The following is a 14,068-nucleotide window of genomic DNA, read 5'->3' as shown; positions in this document are numbered from 1 at the left end:
GAATATCTTGTAAATATATTGGAGTAGAGAAATTGAAACAATCAGGACATTTTGCTGCTCTCTGTGGCATTTTCCTCGTTCTGAATCTTCCCCCTCAATGGGCTGATTTCTAAATTAGATGAAACCGTTACCCTGCCAACGTCATCATCCTTTTAAATTAAAATTATTAACTTTGAAGGAACTACTCACTATTCAGACTAGGAAGTATTTTCTCCACTAGAGGGCACTCATGCTCCTTGGATGAATAAAGCTTCATTTCTGTCAAATTTTTTTCCTCCCACTGGAATTCAATGATTTTTTTTTTTCTTTTTTGATCTTTCTTTGGCTGAATGTGGTTATGTAATGGGTTATTGTACAATATCATTATATAACAACAGTTCATATTGTGTTGAGAAAATGTAAATGTAAAAATGTAAGCACATACTCATAATGTTACTCATGACGAGTATTCTTTTCAGCAAATACTTTTTTATTTATACTTGAGTATATTTTTTTGATGACTAGTTTTACTTTTACTTGAGTAATGTTATTTTGAAGTAACGCTACTCTTACTGGAGTAAAATATTTTGCTACTCTACCTACCAAATGCATAGTTGCAGATGCCCAATCTTGTCATGTGTTTTCATATGCAAGCAGATATTTCGACTGGAGTCGCTCTCCTGAGAGCTCGCATTACAGAATGACGGTCTTGGAAAAAGTCTTAAATTTAAATGACTTTTGCCCAATCAAATAAAAATGGATGTGACATTTTCAATTTGTGAACTGAAGGCAATCAGGCTAAAATGTCACCTTTCAATGTCTCCCTGTCCATTTCAGACATGATTGCGTCCAAAAAAACATTTAGAATCAGCAGTGGTTAGGTGCTGAAAAGTAATTATCTACTTTGGGTCTTCCGATTTAAATTTCCCTGGTGAATTCCTCATACGTCTGCTTAAACAAGAACCAATACAACCAATCGCACTCGTCCAAATTTTCAGTTAGCGACGTCGAGTCGTAAAGTGTCAAAAATAGCAATTCGCCACACAGCTAAGGTCGAACATAAGTTAACTCGGTAACACTTTACAATAAGGGTCCCTTAGTTAATGCATTTTTAGACAATAACTAACATTTAAGTAACATTACAATAACTAATATAATTGCTTATCTAACATTTATTAATATATTAATTAACATGAGTTAAAGCATTAGTTAATGGATTAGTTAATGCATAACCAGACAGTAACTAATGGTTTGGTCAAATTAAAAAATATATGCAGTGGGGCAAATAAGTATTTAGTCAACCACTAATTGTGCAAGTTCTCCTACTTGAAAAGATTAGAGAGGCCTGTAATTGTCAACGTGAGTAAACCTCAACCATGAGAGACAGAATGTGGAGAAAAAAACAGAAAATCACATTGTTTGATTTTTAAAGAATTTTATTTCCAAATTAGAGTGGAAAATTAGTATTTGGTCAACTATAAACAAGCAAGATTTCTGGCTGTCAAAGAGGTCTAACTTCTTCGAACGAGGTCTAACGAGGCTCCACTCGTTACCTGTATTAATGGCACCTCTTTTAACTCATTATTGGCATAAAAGACACCTGTCCACAACTCAGTCAGTCACACTCCAAACTCCCCTATGTGTCTGTCGAAGGACACCAGAGACAAAATTGTAGACCTGCACCAGGCTGGGAAGACTGAATCTGCAATAGGTAAAACGCTTGGTGTAAAGAAATCAACTTTTGGAGCAATTATTAGAAGATGGAAGGCATACAAGACCACTGATAGTCTCCCTCGATCTGGGGCTCCATGCAAGATCTCACCCCATGGCGTCAAAATGATAACAAGAACGGTGAGCAAAAATCCCAGAACCACACGGGGGGACCTACAGAGAGGTGGGACCACAGTAACAAAGGCTACTATCAGTAACACCATACGCCGCCAGGGACTCAAATCCTGCACTGCCAGACGTGTCCCCGTGATGAAGCCAGTACATGTCCAGGCCCGTCTGTGGTTCGCTAGAGAGCATTTGGATGATCCAGGAGAATGTGTTATGGTCAGATGAAACCAAAATAGAACTTTTTGGTAGAAACACAGGTTCTCGTGTTTGGAGGAGAAAGAACACTGAAATGCATCTGAAGAACACCATACCCACTGTGAAGCATGAGGGTGGAAACATCATGCTTTGGGGCTGTTTTTCTGCAAAGGGACCAGGACGACTGACCTGTGTAAAGGAAGGAATGAATGGGGCTATGTATCGAGAGATTTTGAGTGAAAATCTCCTTCCATCAGCAAGGGCATTGAAGATGAGACGTGGCTGGGGCTTTCAGCATGACAATGATCCCAAACACACAGCCAGGGCAACAAAGGAGTGGCTTCGTTAGAAGCATTTCAAGGTCCTGGAGAGGCCTAGCCAGTCTCCAGATCTCTACCCCATAGAAAATCTGTGGAGGGAGTTGAAAGTCCCTCCACAGTCCAATGACAGCCCCAAAACATCACTGCTCTAGAGGAGAACTGCATGGAGGAATGGGCCAAAATACCAGCAACAGCGTGTGAAAAGCTTGTGAAGAGTTACAGAAAACGTCTGGCCTCCGTTATTGCCAACAAAGGGTACATAACACAGTATTGAGATTAACTTTTGATATTGACTAAGTACTTATTTTCCACCACGAATTGCAAATAAATTCTTTAAAAATCAAACAATGTGATTTTTTTTCCCACATTGTCTCTCATAGTTGAGGTTTACCCATGTTGACAATTACAGGTCTCTGTAATAATTTCAAGTTGGAGAACTTGCACACTTAGTGGTTGACTAAATACTTACGTATTTGCCCCACTGTATTGGCCTACATAGAGTTAGAGTTAGCATTTGTTAACTTAAACGTTTATATTTTCTTAGTTAAGGGACACATGCTACACTTTACAATAAGGTTCCAAAAAACATTCAGTAATGGTTAATTAAGGTTAAATAATACTTATGAAGTACGTTCACATGAATTAATACCATACTTAAGGTTAGGTTAGCAGCACCCAAGGACTCACAGAGTAATGTTTCTCATTTTAAAATGACATAATCACTTACTACTACCAGTATACATTAATAACTATTTATTAATGCACTAATGTATATGTGAATTACTCACAAAGCAATATTTGTCATTTAAAAATGACATAATCACTTAATGTTAAGTAATGTATTATATATATATATATATATTATATATTATAACTAGGGCTGTCAAATGATTAAAATTTTTAATCGAGTTAATTACAGCTTAAAAATTAATTAATCGCAATTCAAACCATCTATAAAATATGCCATATTTTTCTGTGAATTATATATATTCTGTAAAACAAATTGTTGGAATGGAAAGATAAGACACAAGATGGATATATACATTCAACATATGGTACATAAGGACTGTAGTGGGCATTTCACTCTACTGTCATTTAAATCTGTCTATGCTGTCCTCACTCCAAAGCGTCTACTTTTTCCAAAGCTAGACAGCTAGTGAACGACGCCTTAATAATCAGACTTCTTCCTTTTTCATCTGATTTATTAATAAAATGGCCTCAAACCATTGTCCTCTTTAGACCGTCGTAAAACTACAAAAAAAAAGTACACAAGCATTGCATTAGCAACAACGTTAGCTTAGCACGCTATACAGGTTAACTAAACATAAACAAAAAGCGTCTCATACAAAAAATATAACATTTCGCTTATTAACATAATATGTACATTCTCTACAACAACCATACTTACAGACAAATCTTGTCCAAGGATCATATAAGCACAACAGAGACGTCGTGCAGCCATATTGAACTGGCAAGAAAGCAATAAACCATGTCGCAAAGCGACCACAAGAGTTTGCTGTTAGACAGCACAAAAAGCCTTGCTGTAAAACTTACCAAAAGGCAGAATACTGTCTGAGCGGGAAATGTGCGTTAATTGCGTCAAATATTTTAACGTGATTAATTTTAAAAAATTAATTACCGCGCGTTAACGCGTTAATTTTGACATCCCTAATTATAACCTAACTATCTGTCTAAAATTTCATTAACTAATGTTAATTAAGGGACCCTTATTGCAAAGTGTTACCGTTAACTTTTTGTGAACAATTACAAGTAAACTTATCAACCCGCCAAACCTTCACACATATAAAGGGCACCAAATTAAATGTTCTCCATGGATGCATTCACAGCATCTTGAACGCAGGTATTTGCTGCACATGCAGGGACGAAATTACAGAGTGCAGCACACAATGTCATATCGTGAACCATCAAGCAACACAAAGGCCGCCGTGTGGGGAGCGTCTACAAATTGCAGCTTGCTGATGCCTACACTTCTTACGACATGAAACATCAAGCAAAATGCAGACCAAGCCAGTTTAATTATCGGGTAATGGAATATTCATCCAATAAACTTTACATTCAAGCTCTTGAAAATTTAAATCAATTTTCAATTACTGGTCTTATCTTCTATTTATTAAGCAGGAATATGATATATACAAATTGTAACCAAATAGTGTATACAGTCTTAGTGAGTTATAGTCACATTTAATTCATTTTTTGTGGATGTATGGAGTTTAGTGGAGTTGGTACTGCAGTTGAGTGCTATCGGGGGCTTTTCTCGGAGGTTTTGTGATGGTGACCAGAAGTAGACTGTATAGTAGTGTTTTGCTCAAGACCACTATCAAGATTCTACCCAGGTTTGCCCAAAATCAGGAATCATTAAGATTAAGAGGCCGTGTACAAGGTGACGCTCCGAGAATATAACAAATTTCATGTTTGCATTCATATGGTTCCGTCTTGGTTCAGTCTTCATTCGAAAAATGTCGCAATTCCATGTGAAAACGGTGTAGTATTCAGGCCAGGCCCTAGGGGGCAGTGCAGTTTGACAACAACCTCCTCAGCCCAGAAGACAACATACCCACCAACTCCAAGCAATGGCGTCTACGGTTTTTATTTTCTTTTGCTCCAAAAGGCACAAAAATGGGAACATAACTATATTTGAATTAAAAATATTATAAAAACATTACATTAAAGCTGATGATCCGCCATATTTGCTGTTTTGAATGTTTAGTAGCAGCGCAGCGCATGCCCAAAGTGACGTGTGGGAGTGCTGACGCCATCGGAGCGAGAGATTTATATTTACCGTATTGGCCCGAATATAAGACAGCCATGATTATAAGCTGACCCCCTCTTTTTCAAGACTCAAGTTTGAAAAAAGAATTAATTTTTATACAGTACATCTGAAACAAATTATTATAACAAAATATTTGAGAGAAAAAGCATGTTATTTTGCATCATTGAAATCTTAATGGCGGCACGGTGGCTTAGTGGTTAGCACATCTGCCTCACAGTTCTGAGATCAAGGGTTCAATCCCGGGCTTCGGCCTTCCTGTGTGGAGTTTGCATGTTCTCCCCGTGCCTGCGTGGGTTTCCTCCGGGAACTCCGGTTTCCTCCCACATCCCAAAAACATGCATGGTAGGCTGATTGAACACTCTAAATTGTCCGTAGGTATGAGTGTGTGCGTGAATGGTTGTATGTCTCCTTGTGCCCTGTGATTGGCTGGCAACCAGTTCAGGGTGTCCCCTGCCTACTGCCCGTAGTTGGCTGGGATAGGCTCCAGCACCTCCGCAACCCTCGTGAGGAAAAGCGGCATGGAAAATGAATGAATGAATGAATGAATGAAATCTTAATATCTGAACATTTAAATATGTAAACTAAAGTGCAATCACATTCGTAAATGAACGGCTTCTGGTTTTTGAAATGTACATTAACCAATCTATTGTGATAAAACAACAAAATTGCAATAACTGCATTAACCATCAAAGTGAAGTCTAACTGTAACTGTAGTCTTGAAACAAATCTTAATAAGGAAAAACATTGCAATAAAATAATGCAAACTGGTTAAACTTGAGAGTAGCTGAGATCTGTCATGACAGAACATCGCTTCAATGATATCTGGCACCATCTAGCGTCGTGAATGGGTATAATGTCTAGACCGCGGATATAAGACAACCCCCACTTTTTCAGTCTTATTTCAATACAAAAAACAGCGTCTTATATTCGGGCCAATACGGTATATGGTTGCGGCACAAGCCCTGCAATCGAATCGTTCCGCTTTGGAGGCCGAAATCAAAAGTCTGTGTTTTCGTCTTCCATTTTCACCATCACCATGTGAAGGCGAGGCCATTTCACAACACAGTCGTTATGTCTTGGTGTCGCAGCGTCACCATGTGAACGACTCCTAAATCAGGATTAAAATTTTTAGGAGTCAAGACCGAGACAAGAAAGGAACAGGAGACCAAGATCGAGTCTATTGGGGATGGCATCTGAGACCAGATCAAGATCTATATAATTTCTCTTGAACATAGACCTAAATTTACAACACTACTGAATAGATTGGAAGAATAACAAAAGGTGCTACACAAACTGATGTTTGAAGTCCATTGAAGTGCTTTATCAATTCCAAAATCAAGTTAAAACAAAGTCACATGGTGCAGACTGGACTGTCACGAAAGAGAAGGAATCGGAAACAGTCGCTTTGCTCAAGAAACGGTCTAAACACTAAATATTGAGGTCCCTCACAACCATTCGAAAGGAAGTACCACTTGAGTTCATGGCCTTTACCTAAGAAGGATTGCCTTCACTGGGAGAGTTTGCAAAAAAAAAAAAAAAAAGCAAATTGTGTCTATATGTGTGACCCTGCAGTCTATTTTTTAAAAGGTACGCCACCCTTTACTCAAGATATGAAAAGTGATGACAGTGGCAAAACAAGGACTATTCAAGGTCTAGGATCTAAAGCAGTGGTCTCCAAACTATTCCACATAGGGCCGGTGTGGGTGCAGGATTTCACTCCAACAAAACAAGACCACACCTTTTTCACCAATCTGGTGTTTTATAAGTTTAATCGGTTGATTGCAGTCTGGTGCTGCTTGTTTTAGTAGAAACCACATTGGTTAAATGGTATGTGCTTGATCGGTATGAACAAAAACCAGGACCCACAGTGTCCCTCGAGGACCGGTTTGGAGACCCCTGATCTAAAGGGAGGAACAGAGATAAGTGTGAAATCAAGGGCTAAGGTTGAGGGCCAGGTCCAGATCTGAGGAAAAGATCAGGGCCAGGAATAGGTCTAATGTTGAACCGCTAGTGCCAGTGTAACCGGTCTGAACCGCGCCAGTAATACGATTCCTTCCCTTTGACCAGGTCAGGACTTAAACCTTCATCGCCAGCGCGGAATGAGAGCACGCTAACCACTAGGCTAACCCAGGCTAGCAGATGCAGCTGCTAGTGTGCTCTCTTGAAGGCCTCAGGAAGGTTTCCTTGGTGTACAACATACCTGCTTACACCCATTACACCAGGATGGTATATGGTTATTCTAGGAGTAAATCCTAAGATCAGGAGTTTGATTTCATCCTAGGGTAAATACTAGGACTTGCTCCAAGATTCCATGTTATACAACACAGTGAAGAGATTTGTATTCATACACTTCCAAATAGTTTTTGTCCAGTTTGAAGCTTATGATTGCCAACCATGTGTTTCTTGGTCAGGAGATACAATTGCTGAGACCAGCCAAGAATTTTCGCAATCGTGGTGTTGAAACTGCTGGCCTCATCCAAAGGGCCACAGCGGGAGGGAGACGAAAAACAACTCCATATTCGGCACGCATTTGGCTGAGCTTGTGGCCACGTCGACCGGATAACAGAAGAACTCACACATATAACACACCACATTCAGACATTGGTATAAATTTTAAGTGAGGGAAAGGGTTTGTCATTCTGCTTCGATATCGTCGCGGATAGGAACAGCGGATGACCCAGAGTGCTCTGTCAGCCAATTGGCTTGCTTTATTAGACTAGTTGATGGTAATAAAATGTTTAGCAGTGTTGGGAATAATGCTGTTATAAATAACGCTGTTACATAACGGCGTTTTTTTTTTTCAGTAATGAGGTAATCTAACTAATTATTTTTTCCGCCGTTACAACGCCGTTACCGTTACTAACGGTCAAAAGCGGTGCGTTACTCACTTTGAATAAATTGAAGAAACTACCAGCTATAGCGAGTCTACTCTGCTCTGTTTATTTGTCATCCAAGACTTGGGGTGCGTTCAGGTTCATGCAATAAAAATAGTAAACACACATAGCCTACCTTTGCAAGAACAATGGAGTTGCCGTTTGATACGGTCGTAATGTGCAGGTCCTGCACCCATCCGCAGCAAAACTGTTCGTAGCTTTGTAGCGATTTGTAATTTCGGAATCGCTGATGAGTTTAGTAACATACACCAAAGAATAAATACAGCAGAATGTCCATTTCACGTAATTGTGGAAGCCCGTCGACATCTTTACTCCATTTGTCCTCGGCTTGCTCGTAAGGGTCAACATTGTTCACATCCTTAAGTTTGATCACTATCTGTTCTTCACCTTAGTAATGAGTTGGTCTCTTTATCAAACTGGCAAGTTTAATGTCCCGCGAGCCAGACCTGCTTCCAATATGGCTGCATTGTTGTCAAATCTCACGTGATCCCCCATTCTGTGACGTAAACGCTCGAGCCTAGTAGCAAACGTACGTCAGAGCTGGTGTTTTCACTAAAGTTGCAATGATACCGATACCAGTATCGGCAGGGGGCGCCGATCCGGCCTGAATTGGTGGTATCGGTATCGACGAGTACCAACATTTAGGGCGCCGATACCATCTACTGGCATCATTTGAACGCAAATATACTGTCCTCCTCACGTGAGCTAACTTCCCAAATCATTACATCTGTAGGTCTTTGTCTCGAAATTACCACACGAAATTTACACCTTCGTCTTCAATATTACGGATGTACACTACAACGCATATCCGCGATTTTAGGCTGCTCATTTAATTTAACATGGTATTCACAAACGATTAGCATGCGTAAGCTAACGCTTGCTGTTGTAGCGCCGATGGGATCAGAAAGCTTAAGACCGTGGGAGACTCCGCAAACTCATGGTTTGCATCCGTTATACGCATATTTATATATATATATATATATATATATATATATATATATATATATATATATATATATATATATATATATATATATATATATATATATATATATATATATATATATATTTATATATATATATTAGGGCTGTCAAACGATTAAAATTTTAATCGAGTTAATTACAGCTTAAAAATTAATTAATCGTAATTAATCGCAATTAATCGCAATTCAAACCACCATAAAATATGCCTTATTTTTCTGTAAATTATACATATTCTGTAAAATAAATTGTTGGAATGGAAAGATAAGACACAAGATGGATATATACAGTGGGGAGAACAAGTATTTGATACACTGCCAATGGGAAAATCCATTGGCAGTGTATCAAATACTTGTTCTCCCCACTGTACATTCAACATACGGTACATAAGGACTGTAGTGGGCATTTCACTCTACTGTCATTTAAATCTGTCTATACTGTCCTCACTCCGAAGCGTCTACTTTTTCCAAAGCTAGACAGCTAGTGAATGACGCCTTAATAATCAGACTTCTTCCTTTTTCATCTGATTGATTAATAAAATAGCCTCAAACCATTGTCCTCTTTAGACCATCATAAAACTACAAAAAAAAAAGTACACAAGCATTGCATTAGCACCAACGTTAGCTTAGCACGCTATACAGGTTCACTAAACATAAACAAAAAGCGTCTCATACAAAAAATAGAACATTTCGCTTACTAACATAATATGTACATTCTTTACAACAACCATACTTACGGACAAGTCTTGTCCAAGGATCATATAAGCACAACATTACAACGTAGGCGTCAGCCCGAGACGTTGTGCAGCCATATGAACTGGCAAGAAAAACTAAATCATGTCGCAAAGCGACCACAAGAGTTCGCTGTTGTGCTGCAGCACAAAAAGCCTTGCTGTAAAACTTACCAAAAGGCAGAATACTTACTGTCTGAGCGGGACATGTGCGTTAATTGCGTCAAATATTTTAACGTGATTAATTTAAAAAATTAATTACCGCGCGTTAACGCGATAATTTTGACAGCCCTAATATATATATATATATGTGATTTATTTTTTATTTTTTTTGCAAACAGAGTGGTATCGGAATGGTATCGGTACCGATACTGCACAGCCAGGTATCTGTATCGGTATCGGGCCCAAAAAATGGTATCGGTGCAACACTAGTTTTCACACACAAACCGGAACAGTGTGTGCGGCAAACATACTGTACACACGCAAAACAGATGCAGAGGGATATGATGGCAGAGCATTCAGAGGAAAATTTGTCCTTTACGAGGTGGAGATATAAACACTATTTCAAGTTGGTCGAAATTAAAGGAAAGAACGTGCATGTAAAGTGTAATTTATGTCCCGGGGCAAAGCTTTTGTTGACGTCTGTGGTAAGCAATTCAAATCTGTTTATTTTTGTTGCACTTCAAGTGTAGGATAAATTTGTTGCTGGTGACTGGTGAGGTGCAATAAATATTACAAGGTTCTATAACACAACTACCTGTCTGTTCTTCTCTATTCAACTGACTCGAATACTGCTCAGAAATTTTCAAATTCTTACAACAACTTCTTTCTAAAGTAACGGAAATAGTTACTTTCCCTGGTAACTACTTACTTTTACTATAGAGTAATTCGGTTACTAACTCAGTTACTTTTTGGAAGAAATACTGAGTAACTATAACTAATTACTTTTTTCAAGTAACGTGCCCAACACTGGTCGCTAACATGATAGATGCGTGCGTGTGATCTTTCCTGACCTACTAATGAGCACCATGGAGTTCCACCACGGAATAATACAGTTTTGGCACTTTTAAAGTAAGGTGACTTTTCTTCTTCATAAAAAATAACAAGGACAGGACTTGCTGGAATGTATTTATAACCTCTAGCCATCTCATGATCACAAAATTGTTTACTCTTAAAAAAAGGGAGCAAGACAAAACGATGCACTAATGAAACTGTTAATGACATTGCGTGGGGTTTTAGCAGTGAGAGGAGGGGGTGGCCGGTGGGGGTTGCAGCGAGTGTGACGCGGGCTATCCTTTCCCTGACGCTGGCTCAGCAATTTTGACATCTGCAGCTGCACATTAGCGTCAACGGAACACTCCATTCATGAAGTTGCATTGATTCTAAAGAAAAAAAACTGAACAATGTAAACAAAGTGTCCTATTCCAACATCTCTCTCCCATACACACTTTTGTTTGGGTTATGTAACATTACACTGCAGCAGCACTACACGGCTAAGCAAGCATTCCCCCCACTTTGCGCCCACCCCCACCCACCATCCCATGCAGCAAAAGTTCCAGCCGTGCAGATTAGAGCGTAATCTTCCGTAATGACTTCCTAATTCTGTCTCATTGTGGCTGTAATGAGGTTAGATGCCTCTGAGACTCGTCTTACCTGAAATCAAAGATGAGAAACACAAAAAACTGGAGAGATGCCTCCAAATATCACTGGCACAAGTACATTGTCCACACCGTCACTTGCGAAGATTGTTTGTATATATTTTTTTGTTCCTAAGAGATGCCTTACGTACGCTTACAACATTTTTCCATCACACTGACAAGACTCCGGCGTTGTTCCTCTGCTGTATTTCCCGGCACTCTTCTTTCATTGGTCCATCGAATATGAGAAGGAGGGGTTTGCATCTCCTCTATGCGGCGCATTCTTCACCCTCCTCCTTCTCCTACTCCTCCTTCTTCGTCCATGCAGATGCTGCTGAGTTGGGACAATCGATGAGAGAGAGGAAGACAGAGATGGAGAGAGAGTAGGTCTAGCTCAAGCCTGAGCTTCTGTCGGGGCATGTGTACGCAGGAACATGAGTTCACTGATGTGCACTGAAGGAGGAAGGTGCATTCTTGTGGGTGTGCTGCAGTGTGATGCATTGCAACACACAAACAGGAGTGGGAAAAATTCAGATGAGTTATGAACAACCAATGACAATGGATCATTACCCTTAAGATATAAGCCTATGATTAGAAGTAGTTCCAAGGTCCAGGACACCCAGGATATGGCTAGGGCTGTGGCTAGAGTGAGCTGTGATGTCAAGAAAAAAATTCTAAAGTCTAGACCAGGGGTGTCCGAACTTTTTGCAGAGGCCAGATTTGGTGTGGTAAAAATGTGGGGGGCCGACCTTGGCTGACGCCCTTTCTGTAGAACAATATATTTAAGCAAATTTTAGCAAGCCATTCTGTGTGTCACATTTACTTTATATTTTTTTTTTAGTTCTCAAACGATTAATCGATTAACTCGAGTATTCGATTAAAGAAAAAAGATCCGAATTAAATTTTGCTGCTTCAAGTATTCGTTTAATTAAAGTGATACACTGCCCTCTAGGCTGCCTCATTTCACATGGCTAAATCCAGCTGCTCCCTGTTAAGACCAACATAAGCCAAGTTTTTGTTTGAGTCAGTTTTTTTAAATGCATTCATAAATTTGTTTATTGGTATATTTAGCAGTTTTTTGTTGTTTTTTTGTGGGAATATGTGTCTGAACCATTTGTCAAGAGCATTGTAAAAAATAAAATTAAAAAAAAGCGTCAGCGTTTTATAGCATTTAAACTAGCAGACTTTTGCTATGTAAGTTTAAGGCTCAGCTCAGGTATTTTTCATGTTCCTTATCCGATTACTCGATTATTCGAACTAACTAGTTCATCGATTAATCAACTACTAAAATAATCGATAGCTGTAGCCCTGATTTTTTAAAATTAATAATTTCAACAATCTTGCAACTAGCCTTTGTGGCCTTCTCTTTCGACTCTCGGGCTCTTGCGAAATACTGCTGCTGTAAAATTAAACTAGCTTCAAGCTGCTTTAATTTCTCGCCACGGATCTTCCCTGTAATCTTTTCGTACATGTCAGCATGTCTTGTTTGGCAATATCGCCTCACATTGAACTCTTTAAAAACAGCGACTGTCTCTTTGTGAGTGCTGCTGCAGTTTAGTTGGTTAATGAGGAGCATCATTTAGTGTGTACGCTACTTCATATCCTGGTAGCAGTACTGCTGACCAATTTATTAAGTCTGTGTGCGGGCCAGACGTTAATGATTATTATGACTGAGGCTGGGGGCCGGATGAAATTTGACCACGGGCCGCATTTAGCCTCTGGGCCGGACTTTGGACATGACTGGTCTAGACTAAGGAAAAGATCTCAGGTCTTAGGACAGTGGTCTCCAAACCGGTCCTCAAGGGTCGCTGTGGGTCCTGGTTTTTGTTCATACTGATCGTGCACAAACAGTTTAACCAATGAGGTTTCTGCTAAAACAAGTAGCACCTGACTGCAATCAACTGATTACACTTGTAAAACACCAGATTGATGCAAAGGTGTTGTCTAGTTTTGTTGGACAAAATCCTGCACCCACTGTGGCCCTATTTGGAATAGTTTAAAGACCACTATCTTAGGATAAAGGCTAGAAGTAAGCATCAGTTCCAATACACTAGGCATACAACCTATGCCAATTTGTAAGGTGTTAGGCTAGAAAAAAACTCTAAAATCAGGACTAGGTTTAATATTTTAGAACCAAAAGCTAGATCTAGATCTCAGAAGACCAGAAATGCTTTGTCCTGAGTCCCAAAACAAAAAGGTCTAAGTAACAGTGTCATAACTGGGACTAAGTGCGAGGACCAGGTTTAGGGTCTAAGGCAGGGGTCTCCACATAGCGCCGCAATTGTTGTAGGATTCATTACCAACAAATCAAGACAACATCTTTCACGAATCTGGTGTCATACAAGTGTATTCAGTTGATTGCAGTCAGGTGCTACTTGTTTTAGCAGAAACCTTATCGGTTAGTTAAACTGTATGTGCTCGATCGGTAGGAACAAATACCAGGACCCACAGCCGGTGTTGTCAGTAAAGCGTTACTGTAATCTGATTACTTTCTTTCAGTAATCTAATGTGTTTATTTTTCCAAACCAGGAATCTGATTAAAGTTAGTTTCCTTAATGTCTGTACATTACTATTTTGTTATCGCTTCATAATGTATATAGAATGAAGACTATTGTAGTCATGTATGAAGAGCATTTTGAAAAGAAAATGCTAGAAAGGCTCCCGCTATGTGTTTGTTTCCATGGTAACCGCTCACACTTACT

At 39.3% G+C, this 14,068-nt stretch overlaps 1 protein-coding gene across 2 annotated transcripts in view; it reads right to left on the bottom strand.

Moving 5' to 3' along the window:
- Window positions 1–11,615, bottom strand: part of LOC130922251 (synaptotagmin-2-like) — a 57,279-nt gene extending 45,664 nt beyond the window's left edge. For both annotated transcript variants that reach the window (XM_057846900.1, XM_057846902.1), the window contains exon 1: window positions 11,383–11,615. The gene's annotated coding sequence lies outside the window, so the exon portion shown is untranslated. The remainder of the gene's footprint in view (window positions 1–11,382) is intronic.
- Between the last annotated feature and the right edge of the window lie 2,453 nt (window positions 11,616–14,068).

The sequence above is a fragment of the Corythoichthys intestinalis genome, chromosome 9 (genome assembly GCF_030265065.1).
Source record: "Corythoichthys intestinalis isolate RoL2023-P3 chromosome 9, ASM3026506v1, whole genome shotgun sequence".
NCBI classification, from domain to species: Eukaryota; Metazoa; Chordata; class Actinopteri; order Syngnathiformes; family Syngnathidae; genus Corythoichthys; species Corythoichthys intestinalis.
The sequence above is the reverse complement of the archived record's forward strand: the minus strand, read 5'-3'. Positions and strand labels throughout refer to the sequence as shown.